The 22,229-nt window shown below is 41.2% G+C and overlaps 1 protein-coding gene across 1 annotated transcript in view; it reads right to left on the bottom strand.

The window, feature by feature from the left end:
• gabra3 (gamma-aminobutyric acid type A receptor subunit alpha3) overlaps window positions 1–22,229 on the bottom strand; it is a gene marked incomplete at both ends in the record, with an annotated part of 531,886 nt that overhangs the window by 347,529 nt on the left and 162,128 nt on the right. The gene's annotated exons all lie outside the window — the stretch shown is intronic.

Below are 22,229 nucleotides of genomic sequence, written 5' to 3'. Positions count from 1 at the left end.
TTTAAGGAGAGATACAGCCTTGTCGGTGTGAGATCCTTAAGGCTCCTTCAAAAGTTCAAACTCGAATGATTGCATTTTCACAGCTGTCGCTGGAGGGATAAAACAAGCGTTATCTCTCTGACCATATTGCCAGCATGGAACAGGGGACACTGTCCTCAGTGAACCTCTGCTTAGTTGAGAGTAGGAATCATCTCAAATCCACAGCGTCTTTTCCAGTGATGAGTATTGCTCATGTTTTATGACCTCCATTATTGATGATGCAATCCTCTACAGGTTCTCTATGGGAACCAACATCAAAAGAAATCGTGTCTGCTTGCATTTGCTTTTAATAAGTCATCTAATGCCATGAATAAAAAGAGTGGCAAAAATTCAAAGTTCTTCATGAGTTAAAAATTCATGTTAAAATCTTTAGAGGGCAGCATTAATCACTGAGTAGGATCTGTAACTGATTCTTGTAATTTAGTATGCGACAGAAAACAATTACAGGACATGTCTCTTTTTTATGTTCTGCATTTCAACAGAGAACTACAAGTTTTTTTGTCATGCTTCACAAGGTCCAATTTGCTGGAATGATATTTGGGAAACAACAGACGAAAATCTATATTTCCAAGTCTATCAGAAATGTCAAGAAGCTCCTGCACAAGGGCAGAAAACAAGTCAGATAAAACCACTCATTACAAATGCCTTCTAGCCTTCAGTAGATGGTTTTGCCACAGTAGCAGGAATCATACTGGCTGTTGCTCATTGAATGGTGATTTATGGGTGGGCTTTGCAGCATCAAAACATGTATGCTCCTCATGTGCATGTCTCCGTACATCATTTATTTAGTAAACTCCAGACTTCAATTTGTAGTTTTTTTAGATTAAAATTATGGGTTAGCACTTCTTACTCCCAAGAAGTAGTCTCCACACCATGATAAGTTTGGAACAAAGTGAAAGCTGACATCAAATGGCATACACATAAGAAAGCACAGGAAGTTCAAGCAGGGTTTTCATAATCAAGTCAAGGATTTTAAGAGCATTTAATACCAGAATAATCCCAAACCATCTCAAAAATGCATCATGTATCACAGACACACTTTTGATTTGGAACATTGTAACTTAGCATCGCTTTTCAGCAAAACAGGGAGTGGAGCTGCCGCGGAGTGATTACAGAATGCTTTGAGCAAGGAGGGGAAATTACTGTCGGTCCACTACACTCACATACTTTGCTCAGAGTCCCCTTAACTCAGCAGAGTGAATCTAACTTAATCGTCTTCTGTCTGTCATTTAACCCTAAACATGGCAAGACCATAAAGAGAAATCAGAAAATTAATTTAATGAAATTTCATGTTTATTTTTATTTTTTTTATGTTTGTATCCCTCAGGATACATCGCCCCTTTGGGGGTATAAATTGATTGAAAAAAGAATGCTTGTTTGGCAATGCATGTTACAACATTTTAGCCACATTTTTAAAACATTTATCCTCTCATAACTTTAACTAAACATACTTTGTAAACAAGAAGTATAATGCCTTTTCATGAATATATTAGCCTATTGTATCATATTTAATGCAGATTTCAAGGGCCTATAAATTATCAATATGACCAAAACTTTTCTGAAAAACTTGTTGTACACAACCTACGTCATGCTTTCTGCCCTCTGTTGGGTCAGAAGCGTGCAGCAATATACAGTAAAGTGCTGTTTCTATTTTGAAATGAAATGGTAAAAGTAGATCAATGAGGTAAGATGACCCCTTCAAAATTGAGGTAGAAGCACCATAGTAGGGTCATTATTTATAAATTATTATAATTCATGGAGATATTATTTAATAATGATATGAATTAGATGCACATTTCAAACTCTTCATCATAACCTACATGCCAGAGAGTTGAATCATTCAATAGTTGATTGCTATTATGACATTGCTATAATTAAATATGGCCTATATACCATCAATAGTATTGCATTTTATCTAGATGTAACTATTGTTTATTTTGTCTGTCATTGTTAAACTAAACTGTTAGATAGAAAATTGGATACTAGCATGTCTCTTTGGAGCATGCGCTTAAAAAAAACAGCACACAGACCATTGCAAAAGCCCATGTTGCACTACTGGCCCTGAATATTTATTTCATTTTGATTAAGTGTCTTACAAAGATTGTGGATGTTCATGCTAGAAACTGCAGACTTCAGTGAAGTTTAGCACATAAAATAAGACATAAAATAAGAAGGGGGGAAAGCCTGAATTATGCATAATACTGCATACAGGGTTGTCCAAGACAATATTTCTCACCAAAATATGAAAATATATATATATATAATGATTTGCAAATATTGCACTTAAATATTGCAAAGGCCCTTTGTTATGAACCCATCAAAAATGAAAGTTTGATAGATGATGTACTACACCTCTCCTAATTTACATATATTTTATAATAATAATATTTGTTTAGAGTGGGTACCTAAAAGACTGATGTTCAGTGTATCTAGATGCTTACTTACAAACAGCTATTGCTTCAAGGCAAAATGGGACAAAAAACAGAAGTTTACTGTTAATGAGAATGATAAGTGACAAGGTGTTGGTGAAGAGCAATGGTCACTTGGAATGTGACTGGACAAGCACAGATGTTTCCACAATACAATGTGATTTAATTTGCTTTAAGCTTTTTTTTTTCTTCAGAAAGCAGTACAGAATGCTGTTGTTTTGGTCAGACATAGGAGAAACGTGTCATGTGGATAAAGCGCTAGCAGTGCACATGACCAAATGCATGGGCATGGTGATCATATTTTCCCTTTTCTTTTTTTGTTGTTACTGACACGTTTGCAGGGGTTGATGCAAGGGTTTTCAAACTGGGGTCAATGGGAAAATTTAAGAGAAAACGGAATTTTAGAAATGTTTAATTTAGGATATAAATTCAATGTTTTAAAAATAAGTATGTAAGATTTTATGTTAAAATACATTCTCTTCACTCAGTTTATTGTTCATGAACTACCATTAGTATGCCATTCATGGGTTTATCTCCCCCATAAGTGTAAACATTGAGCCCCTCAGGCACCATCAAAACATTGAGAGCAGTCCGCTCAGATCTGTCAGTATCTTTCCAGCTCAACCTTTAGAAAGGGTTTGTGGCATGGCTACTACGTATAGTAGCAGCAGTAACTGTGCATTGCGATGCAACATGCTAAAATGGACGCTTCAATGCATGTCATGTCAAAAAATGCACCCAGTGCAGATACATTTGACGGGTTTATTATAAGACACGCTACACAGAGTGTTTACCTACTCAGTTGCTTACTCATGATGACGCATATCAACACAGCTTAAAGTATTCCTAATATGTTGCTCCTTTTATTAGCCTACTTTTACCTGTTGAGAGATGCCTTCACAAGCGCCCGCAAGATCTATATTTGTAATGAGGGGGCACAATGCACAAAAAGAGCATTCGCAAGGTTGTTTAAAAATATGCTTTATAATTCCACTAGGTGCCACTTGTGTCACAGAAATTACATACATCACCTTTAAAGCAAAAACAGAATTTAATTTTAATTCAAATGTTACAAATTGCTTTGTTTCAAATTACAAATGTTTCAGATTGCTTTCTAAAGACCACATGTATAATACTTTTCAAATGTACTGTATTTTATTCTTGACAGTCATTGCTTTTAACAATAGTACTTTGTTTTAGCTTTAGTAGAGTATTGATATAAATACCGCTTATTTCCCTTTAGAAACAATATCTTTATAATTGTATAATATCATGCTTAATTTTCTCAGTATAAATGGGTCTATAGTCATACAATACAATTTCTTTCATATTCACAAGGGTATCATCACAAATTATCCCATTACTGATGAAGTGAACAAAAACTCAAATAAAAAAAGAAGAAATTGAGAAAATGTCTCGGGTTACTTTACTGTAACCCTGTTCCCTGAAAAAGTGGGAATGAGATGCGGTGCTGACTTGCGCTCTATGGCAAAACATCTTTGTTTGAGCGGTTGTGAACACACCGGTGTGGCAAACACCCCAAGAATTGGCTTAAATAATCTCTGATGATGATGTCATCGGAATGCGAATGTCAGAGGCACTGACTCGCTCTTTCCAAAAGAATGCAAGCCTGGAGTGGAGCACTTTGACGGCGAATAAAGTCCTCGAGGACTGATACAGCGTGATGTTCCCCCAGACACAAGATACAAAAATCATGCGGATCATCCTCTGACATGGGCCATGAGCAGGGCAGCACGCATCTCTTGAGAAAGAGAGTGAGAAAAGGCTTTATTCCTGCCTGACAAAACTAACTCTTAACAAAGGGGTATAGTTTGAGAAAGAAAGTTTAATAATCAAGTTAAATAAATAATAAAGTAAAAGTCATGTTTAATAATGCGCAAATAACCAGAACATGCATGACAATAACAACATCAACAAAGTTTCAATATAACAAAGCTACGCACAAGCTTCCACTTTTAAGTAACAGCTCAGTAACAGAAAGCACGGTTATTTTCAGACACGTAAAATAAACATTGCAGCAATAGGATGTCTTCAGACATGGCATCAATGCAGCGCAACACAGTATTATTGGACACAGGAATCATGTCCAACTTTTTTGCCTCTTTCTCTCCAATCATACACTCCCCCATCTCTTTGGCCACTGGCAAACACACGTCTTCGGCAATTGTGTGTGGCAGCCGCTTTCTCCCTATTCTGTAACTGAGCAGATATGAAGCCCGTAATGCGTCTTTCATAGACCCAACGCATGAATGATACTGCATTTTTTTGGGGGGGGCTTTTCTGCAACTCCTCCAACTTTGCTTTAAAAATGTAAGGGGTTTTTGACTTGTATTCGGGCAATCTGTATCGCCGATCCAAGTGGAGCCCAGACCCAGATAATTGTCATCATTGTAATGTAGACATGAGTGTTCATGTCCCTCAAGAATTACGTTTCTAGGGTTACGTTACTAATATCTTGTTATTGTAATAGACTAAAGTCCTGGCTGTCTTATAGAGCACTGTTTTTTTTTTTGGGAGCTTGTTTGAGTTGTACGTCATAACAGAATAAATGAAATGCTTATACATTACATCACTCTTTTTTTTTTTTTTACATTAATAAACACTACTGTATTTGTAGTAATACAGTAGTGTTTATTAATGTAAAAAAAAAAAAAGAGTGATGTAATGTATAAGCATTTCATTTATTCTGTTATGACGTAAGACGTTGAGGCACGCACACGTAGTGTACGTGAGCGAGTCACTGGTAGGTGACTAGCGAGTGGGAGATGTAAATAAAGTAAAAAGTTATCGGACATCAACGTCTACTGGCATCATTGTGTATGGCTCTACGAACATATGCTTGTAAGAGTAACAACGTTACGGAGCGACATTACAATCATATTTCCTTCTTTTTTTCCCCCGTCTGGTGTTCACCCTCATCACCTCTTTTTTACCATCTCTTTCCCTCTTTTCGGTTTCCTCCGGCGCATCTTCTGACTCCCGCTCATTTTCTTTCTCTATTCTCTCCGTCTCTGTTGCCTCCAAATCCTCACTCTCTCTTGGTCCCTCTCCTCCTTCATGACTAACAACTTTATCATAAGACGTCCCACTTGACAGTTTCCCTGATTTCAGCCAGTTAAGCATATTTATAATATACATATATGGAATGAATGAAACGAGTTGGTACGCATATAGCCTAGCCTGCAGTGCATAAAAGAGGAGAAGTACATGCGTAGAAGAAGACAGCAGCTGTCCTCTTCTACGTTTCTATCAAAAACTAATAAATTATAGTTTTTTTTTTATTTAAAATAAAAGCGATTACAAAGGAAATGTTTACTGTTCATGTTTTTTTATTGTATGGAAAATCCCATTAAAAAAACAGACCACCATTACATTTTTCCTCTCACGCACCCCCTGGTGGCAGCTTGCGTACCCCTGGGGGTGTGGGAATCCCTGCCATAGCGGTTAAATCAGCGCAGCATTTAGAGTAGCTTTTGAAAGGGAACATAATGGAAGCGCAATAGACGCAAAAGTGAAACAAAATGTCCCACAGACTGAAGGTGTTACAGTGCAGACTAGGCAAGCGGAGGTGGATCTATATGCATCAAATGTTTCATTATAATTACAAATTTAGGGTGCGTTTACCCGATAATGATATACTAAAAATGGAAACGTTTTTCCTTTGTGTTTTTCACGTACAGCTGACAACGTTATCAAAATAATCCCCACACACAGATCCGCGAAAACGATTAAAAGTGTAGTATTGTGCATGCCAGGCCAGTAGCTGGCCATGTCACTATGTAAAGAAATGCTCACAACACGTGCATGAAGCGATGATGATTGTTTGAAATATTTGCACACAACATGGTCCTTGGTCCATTCATAGTGCTTATAATCTTAATGTGATTTAGCCATGTTGGACATGTTCCTGAATCCTTAGTCTTAGAACAACATTCCTGCCCAACACAACCTTCATAAGTGCATGACAGGCTGATTAGAATATTTTTCAAGCCTAATCTTACGGTGAAACAGGTAATGCTATAGTGAAGAATATAGAAATTTATTCTGTCATGAAACTAAAATGGACTCTCCCAACCACATTACTTTCCGTCAGCTGAAATTTCTGCTCCGGCTAACTTGTCATTTTCAAAAAGCATAGGGCAAAAACTCTTGCAAACTATTACAAGGCCCATTAGGGTGAGCACACAGTATGTACAGTGGCTGGGCATCAGTAGTGATATCAAGAATAAAGTTACAAACATAGTCAGACTAACTGTCTGGCACCATGCAAAGGTCTCTAATGAGAAGTGAACTGCCTGCGAGACTGTGACAGCACTCAGCTTTAATTACCTGATTGTAATGCAGTACTATTCCAGATACCTAGAAATTGCACATCTGTCAGACTCTGTTAGCAGGAGTGTAATTGGGAAGCTGAAATACACGTCTTTGCATGCCCAGTGTTCCAAAGTAGCTCCAGTCTTCAAGCAGTTCCCACTAGAGATTGATTATTCATAAACGATTACACGATAATCACGTTTTTGCGAACAGTGATTATAATGGTTACCATGCACCTGATTATACATAATCTAAGCTCTCTTTATACAGGTTGTATTAATCCGTACACTGTAGTAATAAGAAGGTCAGACCATTTACTGATTGATCTTTGAATATTGTTCAGCAAATTAACTATTCTTTTTTCAAATAATTTAATTCATTTGGAATTCACCTAACATGTACACACATGCAATCTCTGATCATATTCTGAATATCATTATATAGATAGGAGTGAGTGATCAGTGTGTGAATGAGTGTTAGATTACAATGAACTGGCAATGCAACCAGAGTGTTTCCCTGTCTACAGCATAAGGCAATAGGACAAGCAGTTTAGAAAATTGATGTATAAATATACACTGATTAGGCATAACATTATGACCTGACATATCTTTTTTTTGAAGGTGAAGTGAATTACACTGATTATCTCTTCATCACGGCACCTGTTAGTGGGTTGTGTTGATGTGTTAGAAGCAGGAAAATGGGCAAGCGTAAGGATTTGAGCAGGTTTGACAAGGGCCAAATTGTGATGGCAAGACGACTGGGTCAGAGCATCTCCAAAATTGCAGCTCTTGTGGGGTGTTCTCGGTCTGCAGTGGTCAGTATCTATGAACTGGTGACAGGGTCATGGGCGGCCAAGGCTCATTGATGCATGTGGGGAGTAAAGGCCGGCCCATGTGGTTGGATCAAACAGAGGAGCTACTGTAGCTCAAATTGCTCAAGAAGTTAATGCTGGTTCTGATAGAAAGGTGTCAGAATACACAGTGCATCTCAGTTTGTTGCGTATGGGGCTGCATAGCTGCAGACCAGTCAGGGTGCCCATGCTGACCCCTGTCCACCGCCAAAAGCGCCAACAGTGGGCATGTGAGCATCAGATCTGGACCACAGAGCATTGGAAGAAGGTGGCCTGGTCTGATTAATCACGTTTTCTTTTATCACATGTGGATGGCTGAGTGCGTGTGCGTCGCTTACCTGGGGAACACATGGCACCAGGATGCACTATGGGAAGAAGGCAAGCCGGCAGAGGCAGTGTGATGCTTTGGGCAATGTTCTGCTGGGAAACCTTGGGTCCTGCCATCCATTATTGCAGACCACGTACACCATGTACAACAGTATTCCCTGGTGGCTGTGGCCTCTTTCAGCAGGATCATTGGTTCTCACAGGGTGTCCCTAAGCACAGAATTGTCTACAAATTCCCTTTGTACTTCAAGTATATAATAAAAAGCACTATAGTTTATTTGTGGCAGTATGATAATGTAGAAGTTTCTGGATTAAATAATCAAAATGACAACTGTCTGTAAGGACCAGGGTTTTCAAAGTAAAAAAAAAAATATTTCTTTATAAATTAATAAACATTTATATTTTATGTTGTTTTTAAGCTTTTATGTTATCATTTTGCTAAAGCAAAAACGTATTACACATATATATATTTATATTTTTACTTTCTATTAGCATATCTTATGACAAAATAACTGTCACAGGGTGTTTTGATGTTGGTTCATGTTCATTGTTCCTTGTTCATGTTTTAAGTTGATTATGTTCAAGTTATGTTTGAGTGTCATGTTTCTAAGTTTGTCTTGTTCTTTCACTTCCTGGTTTTGTCATGTTTTATTGTCATGTGATTCCCATGCCCTCATGTGTTGTCATGTCATTGGTTCATTGTTTAATCACTGTTCACAGGTGTCACTAGTCTTGTCATTAGTCTGTGTGTATTTAGCCCTCATGTTTGCCATGTGTCTTCGTCTGTTATTGATGTTGTTATCTGCTGTATAGGTGAGGTTTATGTTTGCCATGTCAAGTCTTTGTTTTCAATATTGCCAAGGTTTTGTTTTATGTTTTGATGTTTTTGATTAAACTGCACTTGGGTCCAACAACTTGCCTCGTCAGTAGAATCCGTGACAGAATAACAGACCGCCATTATGGACCCAGCAGTTACCATTGCCCACCCTCGTCAAGGCCAGCGTCCCATAGAGGACAATGTCAGAGACTTTATTCGGTTCATGGATTTGTTGCCCTGGGATGAGACCTTGCTTGGGGTACATGAAGGCCACGCCTCTGTGGCCCCCTGAACTGCCGTTACCGCCATGGCCTGTCGAACTGCCATTGCCGCCATGGCCATCCATGGCTCCGGAGGGTCCAGGTCCTCCCACGGCACAGGGTCCAGGTCCTCCCACGGCACAGGGTCCAGGTCCGCCCACGCCACAGGGTCCAGGTCCGCCCACGCCACAGGGTCCAGGTCCGCCCACGCTCCCAGGCCCGTCCAGATCATGTCTGGGTCCGGTGCCCCTGCACGGGCCTGGCCCACCATCCCTCCCCCAAGACCGCCCCCCAAGACTTTTTGTTGAGACTCTCTGTTGTTAGGCCATTGGTGTTGTGGTATTGTTTGGGCGTCAGGGGCCGCCCATAGAGGGGGGGATCTGTCACAGGGTGTTTTGGTGTTGGTTCATGTTTTAAGTTGATTATGTTCAAGTTACGTTTGAGTGTCATGTTTCTAAGTTTGTCTTGTTCTTTCACTTCCTGGTTTTGTCATGTTTTATTGTCATGTGATTCCCATGCCCTCATGTGTTGTCATGTCATTGGTTCATTGTTTAATCACTGTTCACAGGTGTCTCTTGTCATTAGTCTGTGTGTATTTAGCCCTCATGTTTGCCATGTGTCTTCGTCTGTTATTGATGTTGTAACCTGCTGTATAGGTGAGGTTTGTTTGCCATGTCAAGTCTCTGTTTTGAATATTGCCAAGGTTTTGTTTTATGTTTTTGATTAAACTGCACTTGGGTCCAACAACTTGCCTCGTCAGTAGAATCCGTGACAAGAACACTGTTATCTAAAATATCAGACATGTTTGATATCCTCTGACTGGATGGAATAATAGCCTGAAGCTTGCATAGTCTGTGCCCATCATACAACATATGATTTCCTGTGAAATCTGTCAAATCTGACTTCCCAAAATCTGCAGACTGGTTTTGACTAAATTTTCAACTAAATATCCAAATAAATCTAATTAGTAAACTAAATTAACCATATGAACTAAATTACTGATCTGCCCACATTGTCACTGTATGATAATTGAAATGAGCTAGACAACATCACCGTTTTCTCCGGAGCGGCTGTATGGCCTAATACAATTCTGGTGCATTACTTTCCAGTTTAACACGGTGAAGCTGCTTTGAACCAATCTGCATTGTAAAAAGCGCTATATAAATAAAGTTGACTTGACTTGACTTTTGGCTACCAGCATCAACTCATCAAGACTGCAAATATATGTGCAAAATATCTGTGCAAAAGTCTGTGTCTGTACCTCAGTTGTTTGATAAACACCATAGTGAACCTTTTTTTTTTTTTTTACATGTAAATACTATTTGAGTTTATTTCTTGTTCCTTCATTCTTCAAGCAGGGTTGAACAGTGCTTTGTGCTTTTGGTATTTGTGAAGTTGTGAGAGATAATATAATCACAGCTTTTATGGAGCCTTGGAAGAAAGGGATTCATTTTTTACTGTGCAATTTAATTGTACTGTTTTTACAATGTAAAACAGCTATTTTGGATATTTATGAACTACATATTATAGCAGACAATAGTTTGTTAAAGGGTAACTAAACCCTTGCTCAGAGCTTAACTCCACCCACTGGCAAATTTTGAAAAATGCTGGAAAAGTGGGCAGAGCCCAGCGGAGACAAAGGGGACGAACCGAGGGCGGGGCTGAGCGGAGGCTGTGTCAAGTCAGTTTCATTCATAATGTTTCTACTTCATGTAATATGACAGTTCATACTGGAGTGAAGCCGTTCTCATCATGTGATTGGGGAAAACATTTCTGAGGGCGTGGTGAGCTCGTGCCAGGGGCGCGGATAGTGAGCCGTTGGAAGTACCATCCTACGTCACGATGTACCACAACGTCCAATAGGAAAATTACACTGCAGTAGCCACCGTTCAACCTTAAGAGGGCAGCACTTTGGCGGTTTTACACCATATTTTATAGAATTATAACACTTTATACTCAAATGTCAAAACATTTACAACCAATCAATGAACAGCATTAATAAAGCCCCAGTATTACAGATCATTAAGTAAAAAAAGTTGGTTTAGGGTTTAGTTACCCTTTAGGTCCTGACTCCTGAGCTGATGTTTAGTTCCAGTTCATCCCTGAATGCTTGACGGGTCTGCGGAAATGCATGTGTTTATTGCTTGTCAAATATGATTACTATCAATTTGTTCATGCAAATTAAAATATTGTTTATTCATTAGTTGTTTAGTCATTTCAGTGCTTTGAATTAAAAGTACTGTGGGCTTATGTGAGTTTATGATCAAAATGATGTCTCTTCGTTTTGTCTTAAAGCATTTTATTTTCAACCAAATATTTGCCTTACTCTGAGCTTAGCTGTGCCAGAGAAAAACAGTAAATACCCAGGTATAAACAGTATGAGCCCTATTTTAACGATCGAAGCACATGGTCTAAAGCGCACGGCGCAAGTGCAGTTAGGCCGTGTCCAAATATACATGCTAGTTTAATGATGGGAAAAAGGGTCGGCGGGGTCGGCGCACGGCGGATGGTTTAAAAGGGTTGTCCTTATTCTCTTAATGACTAATGGGTGTGTTTTTGGTATAATAAACCAATCAGAGTCTCATCTCCCATTCCCTTTAAAAGCCAGTTGCGCTCACACCATGGCAGATTTGTCATTTACATGGCGGAATTTGCTCTTCTTTTTTTATGAGAAGTGTGTCAAAACAAGAGAAAACGAAAGAAAACCCTGTTTTGACTTTTGATGGGTGGGAGTGTTATGTCTGAGGACGTATTGTTTTTTTCCCCCTCTTCTCCCTGTGTGTAGGGATATGTGTGTGTCTTTTATTTCTCCCCAGCGCTCTCTCTCTCTCTCTCTCTCTCTCTCTCTCTCACACACTCTCTCAGGTGGCTCCGCCTTGATTGGACGTGTGAAAGACGTATCCACGGATTGGCAGACTGGTGTAGCATGTGCCTTTCAAATACTGTACTGGGGATGCGACGTGGCCAGAAAGAGAGGGAGATGTTGTGACATGATTGTGAATGTTTGTGTGCTGCTGGGCAACCCTGTGTGTAATAAGTAGAGTCTACGCGCTCTGTGCTCCCACCTATAGGCGCATATTACTAACACACTCCTTAAATAACTAAATATTATTAATATTCACAAGAATATTAACTGAATATTTTCAGTTCCTCAAAACAGCAACACGCCAACAATGCGCCTGAACTAGAGGTCTTCACGGGTCCAAAAATTCATACCCGAACCCAAAGAGACCCGTAATGTGCTTAACGGAACCGACCCGGACCCGTCTATTATTTCAAAAGCTGGACCCGGACCCGTGCAGATCCGAGAAATGCCAAAAACGTAGTACCCGGAACCGACCTGGACACGTCTATTATTTAAAAGCTGGAACCGAACCCGACGCGAAGACACAGACCCGACTGGACCCGATTGTCACATATTCCACAATAACTGATATTAACAAGTCAATAAACAAGTTATGAAAAATATAACTTTTTGTCTTACCTAGCCGTCGTCTCCCTTCCTTGTAACGTTACTTGTGATGCATTACATCCTTGCCAAAAAGTTAAATCCATGTTATTCCTCTCTTGTTATTCCAAGCATGCTTAATTCTCTGTGAGCCGAGCCTGACCACCAAAACTTTAAGAAATAATTCATTCATATTATTATTAAAGTCAATCACAGCGGAAGCTCGGGTTGCTATAGAAACATGACACGCGCTTGAGACTGCACATGCGCGGTGGCTGGAGCAACCTGAAATATGAGCTTTTTTATGCAATTTGAGCATCATAGAAAACATTTGTGACAGTTCACCTGATATTTTGTTGCTGATTTTAAATATATTATTTAAATATAAGTTCAAATCAAACTTCAACAGTGCGTCACATGTAGACAGCACTTACTTTTTTCTCATGTTTGTCCACAATATGCATGAAGGATGCCCGGACAGAAGGGGTGCCTGTGGGTTTAGCTTCTTTATATTCGTTGTTTTTTAGCTTTTTTCGCACATCACTCATGAAGGTAACCATTATTATTACCGTGCGCTTAAAGAGAGAGCGAGCGAGAGAGAGAGAGAGAGAGAGAGAGAGAGAGAGAGAGAGAGAGAGAGAGAGAGAGAGAGAGAGAGAGAGAGAGAGAGAGAGAGAGAGAGAGAGAGAGAGAGAGAGAGCGTGAGGCGAGCGAGCAAGAGAGAGAGAGATCGCTCGTGTTTTTCTTCTTTCTTTTTTTTTAAACCTTATTTCCCGGCTCACACTTTTATTATCCTAATTTTACAGTTGCAAGTTACAAAAAACACACAAGCAGTGCTGACTGACTCTGATCACTGGCAGGTGTTCTCAGAGTCCGGATCGACTCCGGTATTACACACAATGTTAAACAGACCCGGGACCCGTAGTAATAGATTGGGACCCGACCCGGACCCGGCTGATCATTTAAAATATAGACCTGAACCCGTACGGGTCCCGGGTCGGGTCCCGGGTCCACGGGTCTCGGGGGCTCCATGAAGACCTCTAGCCTGAACACACAGATGGAAAGATGGGCGCAAGTGCATTTGCTATTTAAACAACATGGTGCAAGATGTGAAAATGATAACTGCGTAGGGTTGAAACTAGCAAAAACACTTGTGTCGCGCCTGGCACCACATTGCGCTGGGTGTATGATAGGGTCCAATGTCTATATTGCCAGTAACATGAATGGTTAACAGCATCTGTGGCATGCATTATTGGCCTTAACAATAAGGATTGGGCAAGTGTTTTTTCGGAACTCTCAGATACAAACATAATAAACTCGCGCTCACAGCGCTCTCAACAACTCAATATAACTTTCTCAGCAATCTTTCTCAAGCTCTCCGTCTCTCTGGTCCACGAGTGCCCAGTCTGTCTCTCTCTAGCAGTGCTTGCAGACCTCGCTAAACAACGCCCCCGCCGCAACAAAATCTAATACTCATTTCAAATGCAAAGATGTCAGCCAATCACAACAGTGGGTGTTTTCACTGCAGTCTCACAGCAGACACGCCCCTTCAAACAGAGCATTCAAGCCAGAGGGCTAATATCAGGATAGAAAAAATGCCTTTTATTTCTAAATTATGACATTTTATGATGTAAAAATCATACTAACAATATAAGTACACCTTAGGAAACATTATAAAATAATTTTAAAAATCCATGCCATGGGACCTTTAACATTCGCTAACCTTTCATAATTCTGAACAGGTTGGGATAGGGGTGGGATGACCAAAATCTTATTTCATTATATGAGTAATTTAATGTTTTTTAAATGTAATTGTATTATTACACTATAATTATTTTATTTTATCTTTGTTTTAAAACATAAAAAATAATCAAATGATTTTTAATAAATAGTATATTAAAGTTTATCAGTAAAGCATTGGGTGATTTTCTATTTTATTTTGTTTGAATAACATTAATCACACAGAATATTAGACTGCCGGCCCAGCCCTTTAAGACCTGCAAGGGAGACACTGGAATGGATCCATTTTTTTCTCATATGCTTACGTTCACTAAAGACATGCTCGACTGTGTTTACATGAATACTCGCCAGGATGTGCCTTTTGACATATTTTTGACCATTCATGCATGCATGTTTATTTGTTGCTTTCTTTGTCATGCGCTGCACAGATATATTTTACTCCCTGCTGGGAGTGGAAGCAGAGCTCTGCACACACATCCTGACTCCGGCTGTCACACATCAATGCAAATTAAGAAATACGGCTCTTATAAGAATGCTGTCATTCTTAAAGTACCGGTACTTATACAATTTCCCTTTTTTATGCATTTCACCCTATAGCATAATCTGTTCTGCTCTTACTTTGGTAATTTTAAATACCAATTGAAGATATTTTGGTAGAAGTTCATACAGTACTTGGACCAAATTGTTTACACCACCATTAAACACATTTTGTAAAGATAAATTAAAGGGGTGGTTGGTTGCCCCTTTTTACAAGATTTAAAATATGTGTGTATGTGAAGTTTTAGCTCAAAATACCCCACAGAACATTTTTTATAGCATGTTATAATATTCACTTTTTGAGGGTGAGCATAAACGTGCCATTTTTGTGTGTCCCTTTAAATTCAAATGAGCTGCTGCTCATGGGCCGAAGCTTCAAGAACTGCAGTTAGCAGCTCTGATTACCTCATGCTGACAGGCAAGGAAACTGTTCAGCCTTTTATGGTCAAATCGGAGTTGGATAATGATGGAGAGACTCCAGAAGTGACAAAATGTAGAATGCAAAAGGAAATTTCTAAATGGTTGGTTGATGAATTTATGTAGCTGGTGTGGAGTTAACTATCTTCAAGTCATTGATTAGCATATTTTGTTATGATAATCTCACCCTCTTTGTTGTGTTCCCAGGGACAGGGTTTATGTAGGGGTGAATTCAGGTTGATTGGGACATTTTTTCCAAGTCATCTCAATGGCAAAAAGTGTCCCAATCACCCTGAATTCACCCTAGATTTCAGGGTTAGTGATGTCACTAACCCGGGAGGAAACTTGTGTGGTCCCTACCAGCCGTTTGTTGTGGTCCTTATAAAGCAATTTCTGTAAAATAAAATATCTTCCTTTGCTTTGAACTTTGAGCATTGTAACTTTGCAGATATTGTTTATGCTCAAAACAGCAACATTACACACTAATTAAAGTTTAAAAATTGAAATCATAATCAACAACCCCTTTAATATAAAATATATGAAGTTCACATTTCTGCGTTCACATCTATTATAAGTGCATTATTGTAATCAAAATCTTGCTTTCTTTTTATAAACTGAGTGATGAGTTGAAATATTTTTTTTCAAGGAAAGCAGCAGCATGTCTGTGATATTGTGCTTAGAGTTTGACTTCCTTTTAAATAGTTTTAAAACTCAATGGGCTTTCTTTAGCCTTTTAATTACATTTCTCCTCGTTCTGTTTCGGCTTTTCCCACAGCCCTTTCCACACTCTTAAGAATTTACTTTATCCCTTTTAAGTCATCTGTATTAATTATAGCACATGGAATGTGTTAATTATAGCAGAAAAAGCCCAATGGAGATGGAAAAGAAAAAAACTAAGGAACAAAAATGAGTGAGAACATTGACGTTCGTTTTAATCAAGAATTGTGTCTCTACGCAAGTTTTGGACTTGAAAGTAAGATGTGACATTATTATTATCCGCATGGTAATATCCATAAGCCCTGTTCACCTTATTTCCACATTTACAGCATGTGCTGTCTCCAGAGTGCTAATTTCATAAAACACAATCATTGAGTTTAGGACATACAGTAGTTGAGATAACACGTTCTTCTTATTGAATATTAAAGCACAAGTGCCGTTCTTCAAAGAAAAGCCAATATACAGTGTATTGTCAATTTTAATTTGAAGATCAAAACTCCTGTGCAGAGATCTGGTTGATCAATGCAAGGTAACACAAGAGAAGAAGAAATGGTGTTTGGGGCTTCCCTTACATATGCCCTGCTGGGGCACTGGGTTGTGACCTACTTTTGAGCATTAGATGCATAAATGAGAATGGGGAAACCCCAGGAGAAGTGGATCCTACCTGGGCCCAATGCTACAGAAGACTACAGTAATAAGCGCCTGATGGCTTCAAAAATGGTGGTCACTGGCTTGTGGCATAATATGTTGAGCTAATGAGCTGTGAGATGCAGTATGGGGATTTGTTAAGCCCAAATGAAAGATGTTGATAATGCTAAGCCACTTCAAAAGGGGAGAAAACACCCTCCAAAGCTTAAGTGAGAAGTGAGAATGGGGTTTTAGTTTTTATCCCTACTGCAGCATTGCAGGCCGAGAGGACAATCTGGCAACTTGAGCTGCTCTTCAGGGGGATGATGGGAAAACAACACTTCACTTTCAAACAGAAAAACTAAATAAACCCTCAAATGGTGATGTTTGAGAAATATGTATAAGATGCTTGAATATTGTCATGCTAAAGTTAGCTTTTAATGTTTTTATTTATGTATTTATTGATTGTTTCTATGTTTTGGATTTTGTGTGCGTGTGCGTCTGCGTGCGTGCGTCTGTGTGTGCGTGCGTCTGTGTGCACGTGCGTGCGCGCGTGTGTTTGCGTGTGTCTGTGCGAGTGTGATCAAATACAAACTTATTCAACACCATGGCTCAGCAGGTGAGAATACATGTGTTAATGCCACTGAACAAGATTAAATCTTACAATTTATAATTTGAGATTAAAGTCATTGCAGAATGTTCCTGCTATTAATGAATCACTGATTTCCCATGATGTTAAAATAGAGTTGTTACTATGTTCCGGTCTATTGAAAATTAATATGATTAATTATTAAAACTATTTAGCCAATTAGGATATCCATTTAATTCTTCATGGGTACTATTTTTATAATTTTGATAATTAGAAATGCTCGTACACTGTCACAGAATGGCTTAGAGGTTATTTTCCATTTGTATGTTCAGATACTAACCAGTATATATGAGACCAAAAGATTGTGGGCAGGCCACCTTATAGCTACTTTGAATATCTTTGTCTGAGCAGCAGAAAAGGATGATCCCAGCCACTGAGCTGCTAGCCAGTTTGTGTGAGCTGTGAAGTCATCCACATCTCAGCGCTTATCTGCAGGGCACAGGCTCTACAAGAATGTCTGACATGAGCAAGCGTGGTGCCAACTAACGGGACGCAAGCTACTGCGCAAATTGTGCTGCAAAGAATTTGCTCACCTAAAATGAGCTTAGATGCTCAAAAGGCAAGCGGCAGACATGCTGTTGCTCGGAGACCACCCAGAGACAACAGGCAGACAGCTGAGAGTTTTGTATAGTTTTCTGATCAATGATCTGTTTAATTCACTTCAATTCACCCAACCTCTTTAATCCACTTAAGCAACCAAATAGAGATTTTATTCGCAAGAAAAGAAATCAAAGGGTGTGAAATCAGGAATTTGGGTTGCATTGCTGTATTTCTGAAAAAGCATGGAACCACTTTATGCGAATATTTAAATGCATTCATCATGCATCTTATTAAATGGATAGTGGTTACATCTTTAAAGGAATGACTAAATCGTAAAGAAATGCAATAGCTCTGTCATTTTAAATCTTGTCATAAAATTAAATTCATACATATTTTTTGTTATTGTGGACATCATGTCTTGTCATCATATCTTAATGATATTTGTATAGTGCTAATTATCTTTTTGGAGCTTGACAGAATAAATCACAATAGCACTCATGTTTATTATTAAAGGGGACATATCATGAAAATCTGACTTCTACCAACCCAGAAAACGTGAAAAAGGACAACCCAGTAACTTTGTTTTGGTAATCCTTTTTCTAGGCATGCAAAAACGAGCCGCTCCGATTTCTCTCCCCTTCTGACATAGGAAGGGGATCTACAATAATATTACCGCCCCTTAATCTGCATATTTCCACCCACGGCGCTGACAGACTGTCCAGTATTAGCATAGTTTCCGCCCTCAGTCAGTTGTACACTGTCCATCATTTTCTCCGCGCTCGAGCAGCTGTAGCGACAACAATGTCTTGTTTCAAGCAACACAGGTGTATTGCCTGAACGAGGGACAATTCAAGCTAGGTTTTGCTAAAAAGTTAAAGCTCAAGGATGGATCAGTACCAACTGTTCATGATCCAGCTTATAGTCTCCGGAGCTATACTGGTCACGGCAGTAATGAAAGGGAGAGCACGCTCTTTATAATAATTTATCCAAGTTGTTTTACGGATATAAGTTTACCAGTTTAAGCACCCCCTGAAAAGGTATAAGGTCTGTATATATTGGTTTACTGTTAGTTGTAAGGAGTGTTTTTGTGTAATACGCTGTGTATTGCTGATGATAATGCAAGGGAGAGAGAGTGTTTATGGATAAGACTTTAATGCGCACTTGTACTGTGTTTTATTCAGTGCTTGCATTGATTTTCTGGAGTGAAAACAGACGCTTCATCTTTAGTGTGATTGTAAGTGTATGTTTCCTAAGTATAGTCATACAAAAGTGCTGTTTGCATTTTCCCCATGATGCGGTCCAAGTTGAAGTTTGACTACCAACACAAACTCACAGTCATTTTAAAGCTAAAACACTGACAATTCATGTTCTGAACTTGTTTTTGCAATAAATACACCAGAGAGGAAAGGGTTAAATTAAATGCTAAAGGACCGGCCATGTACATTAGCATTACTCATCTTTCATCTCCTGTCGTTCAGATCAGATCGGACGAAACCAAAAAACAGCAGCATACATGTCCGTGTAAGGGTCCACTCTTCAAAATGCATCCAACTTTTTAATCCAAAACAACAAAAAAACAAAAAACAAAAAGAGAATTTCCTCCTCTGTTTGCATGAGCGTTTTGAGTTAGAGTAGAGAATCATCTCTGTTTCAATGAAATATTGATTCTAATCAGTTTCTGGCTATATATCCCTTGCAGCTTAGTCTCTCCCAATAACATTAAGCCCTCCCTCGTCTCTCTCCTTCAATCCCAAGCTTTCTGATGAGTCATCAAATACAAGAAGCGCATTACAGGCTCTGCGAGCTGTCAATCATTGCACCCATGGTTTTAGTTGGATACAGGCCGTCTAGTTGGATATGATGCCTAGCCAATGCCTTGCCAGCAAAGTTTTGATTGATGGATGTAGTAACCAATCAAAAGGCATCATCTTGCGCAATTGTATGTAAACAGAAACGTCTCGGTTACGGATGTAACCCTCGTTCCCTGAGGAGGGAACGGAGACGTAACGTTAGTGACTAACGAATGGGGGTTTCGCTTAGAAGCCTATCAACTTCGAGTTTTGAGAAAACGCCCAATGGCGTGCCAATGCCATGGGCATGCGGAATTTGCATACGTAACTCCGCCTCACTGCGTGAGTATATAAGGAAGTACGAGGCAATATCGCATTATGTTACCTGCTTGAGGAGCCAAGACTGAACTCCTGCGTTCCAGGTAGCACAACTGATGTGGCAAGGGGACGTTACGTCTCCGTTCCCTCCTCAGGGAACGAGGGTTACATCCGTAACCGAGACGTTCCCTTTCGTTCAGTCACTACGACGTAACGTTAGTGACTAACGAATGGGGGTCCCAATATAATCCCGCCACTCAGCTGTCTTCCAGTGCCCTGCGTAAGTGTGAGTACCCTGTCGTAAGGCTAGTACGGACGAAGGACTCCCACTTAACACAGGAATACCAAGGTACACTGGGAAGCATATCCCAGTGAGGAAATGCCAAAATGCCTACCCGTGGGGAGGACTTAAGAGACACATATGACCCGCTGAGGGTTGCATATGGAAGATCTCTAGGGTACCAGCCGAAGGTGGATTTTTAACCCTAGGGGTGGCGGGGACACGCCAAGGGAAGAAACCCGCTCACTGCGGAGACTTACGGTGAAATACACATGTGGGGGTCGCCGGAGGGAACCATGCACATGGGGCACCTGGCCGGACATGAGGGTCTGGGCTCGAAAGGGCAGACTGAACTGATGTCGGCGTCGACAGTGCTGGAGGAGCTCAGGGCTCTCGGGGAGCTCACCTGAGGAAATATCGCACGTATCCAGTCCGTGGAGTGGTGTGGCGAGCAAGCGAAGACACCTGAGCCTGGCCCATCACCGGCCCCTCGGGGGGGCGAGTACATAGTCGGACACTGGCTCCACTCGGAGATTGTAGAATCTGGCGAATGTGTTGGGTGTCGCCCAGCCTGCAGCTCTGCAGATGTCTGCTAGCGAGGCGCCATGCGCTAGAGCCCAAGAGGAGGCCACACTCCGGGTGGAGTGTGCCCTCACACCAAGGGGACATGGTCGGCCTTGCTGCTGGTAAGCCAAAGCAATGGTGTCCACTATCCAGTGAGAGAGCCTTTGCTTCGAGAGAGCACTTCCCTTCCGCTCTCCACCATAACAGACAAAGAGCTGGTCTGAGGTCCTGAAACACTGCGTCATGTCTATGTAGGCGCGGAGAGCGCGTACTGGACAGAGCAATGCCAAGGCTGGGTCTGCCTCCTCCAAAGGCAGCGCTTGCAGGTTCAACACCTGGTCCTTAAACGGAGTGGTGGGAACCTTGGGCACATATCCAAGCCGGGGTCTCAGGATCACGTGAGAGTTAGCCGGCCCGAATTCCAGGCACGCTTCGTCAACCGAAAATGCCTGCAGGTCCCCGACCCTCTTGACTGAGGCCAATGCGGTCAGCAGAGCCGTCTTCATAGACAGAAACTTAATATCGACCGACCGCAAAGGCTCAAAGGGAGGTCTCTGCAGAGCAGTTAACACTACTGCGAGGTCCCAAGAGGGTACGAGAGGAGAGCGAGGAGGATTCAGTCTCCTGGCTCCCCTCAGAAACCTGATGACCAGGTCGTGCTGACTTACCTTCTTGTTCTCCAAGGGATCGTGGTGGGTAGATATTGCGGCCACATATACTTTGAGGGTGGAGGGAGACAGCCTTCGCTCCAGCCCCTCTTGGAGAAACTCAAGCACGGACCCGATCGGGCATTTCCAGGGGTCTTCTTGGCGGGAAGAGCACCAGGTGACGAAGAGGTTCCACTTCAACGCATAGGCATGCCGAGTGGACTCTGCCCTAGCGGAAGTGATGGTGGCGACCACCGTAGGTGGTAGGCCACTCAAACCTGCCGCGTCCCGTCTAGGAGCCACACGTGGAGGCTCCAAAGGTCCGGACGCGGGTGCCAATGGGTGCCCCGTCTCTGAGTAAGGAGGTCCGGTCTCAGAGGAATAGGCCAGGGAGGGGCTGTCGCAAGGAGTATGAGTTCGGGGAACCAGGTCCGGCCGTGCCAGTACGGGGCGACCAAAAGGACCTGCTCCTTGTCCTCCCTGATCTTGCACAGGAGCTGTGCGAGTAGGCTCACTGGGGGGAACGCATATTTGCGTAGGCCCCGCGGCCAGCTGTGCGCCAGTGCATCCGTGCCGAGCGTGCCCTCGGTCAGGGAATAATACAGGCTGCAGTGGGAAGAGTCGTGGGAGGCAAACAGATCTACCTGTGCGTCGCCGAACTGTTCCCAAATCAGCTCGTCGGCTGCGTGGTTCAGGACTCCCGGAATATGGACAGCACGAAGGGACCTCAGGCGCTTCTGACTCCATAGGATGAGATGGCGGGCGAGTTGAGACATACGGCGGGAGCGTAGACCGCCCTGGTGGTTGATGTACGCTACTACGGCCGTGTTGTCTGTCCGGACAAGCACATGTTGACCCTTCAGCAGCGCTCGGAAGCGGTGCAGGGCGAACCGTACTGC

The sequence above is a fragment of the Gobio gobio genome, assembly GCF_949357685.1.
Source record: "Gobio gobio genome assembly, chromosome: 14".
Classification (NCBI taxonomy): Eukaryota; Metazoa; Chordata; class Actinopteri; order Cypriniformes; family Gobionidae; genus Gobio; species Gobio gobio.
Note: the sequence above shows the minus strand (reverse complement) of the source record. Positions and strands in the feature narration are given on the sequence as shown.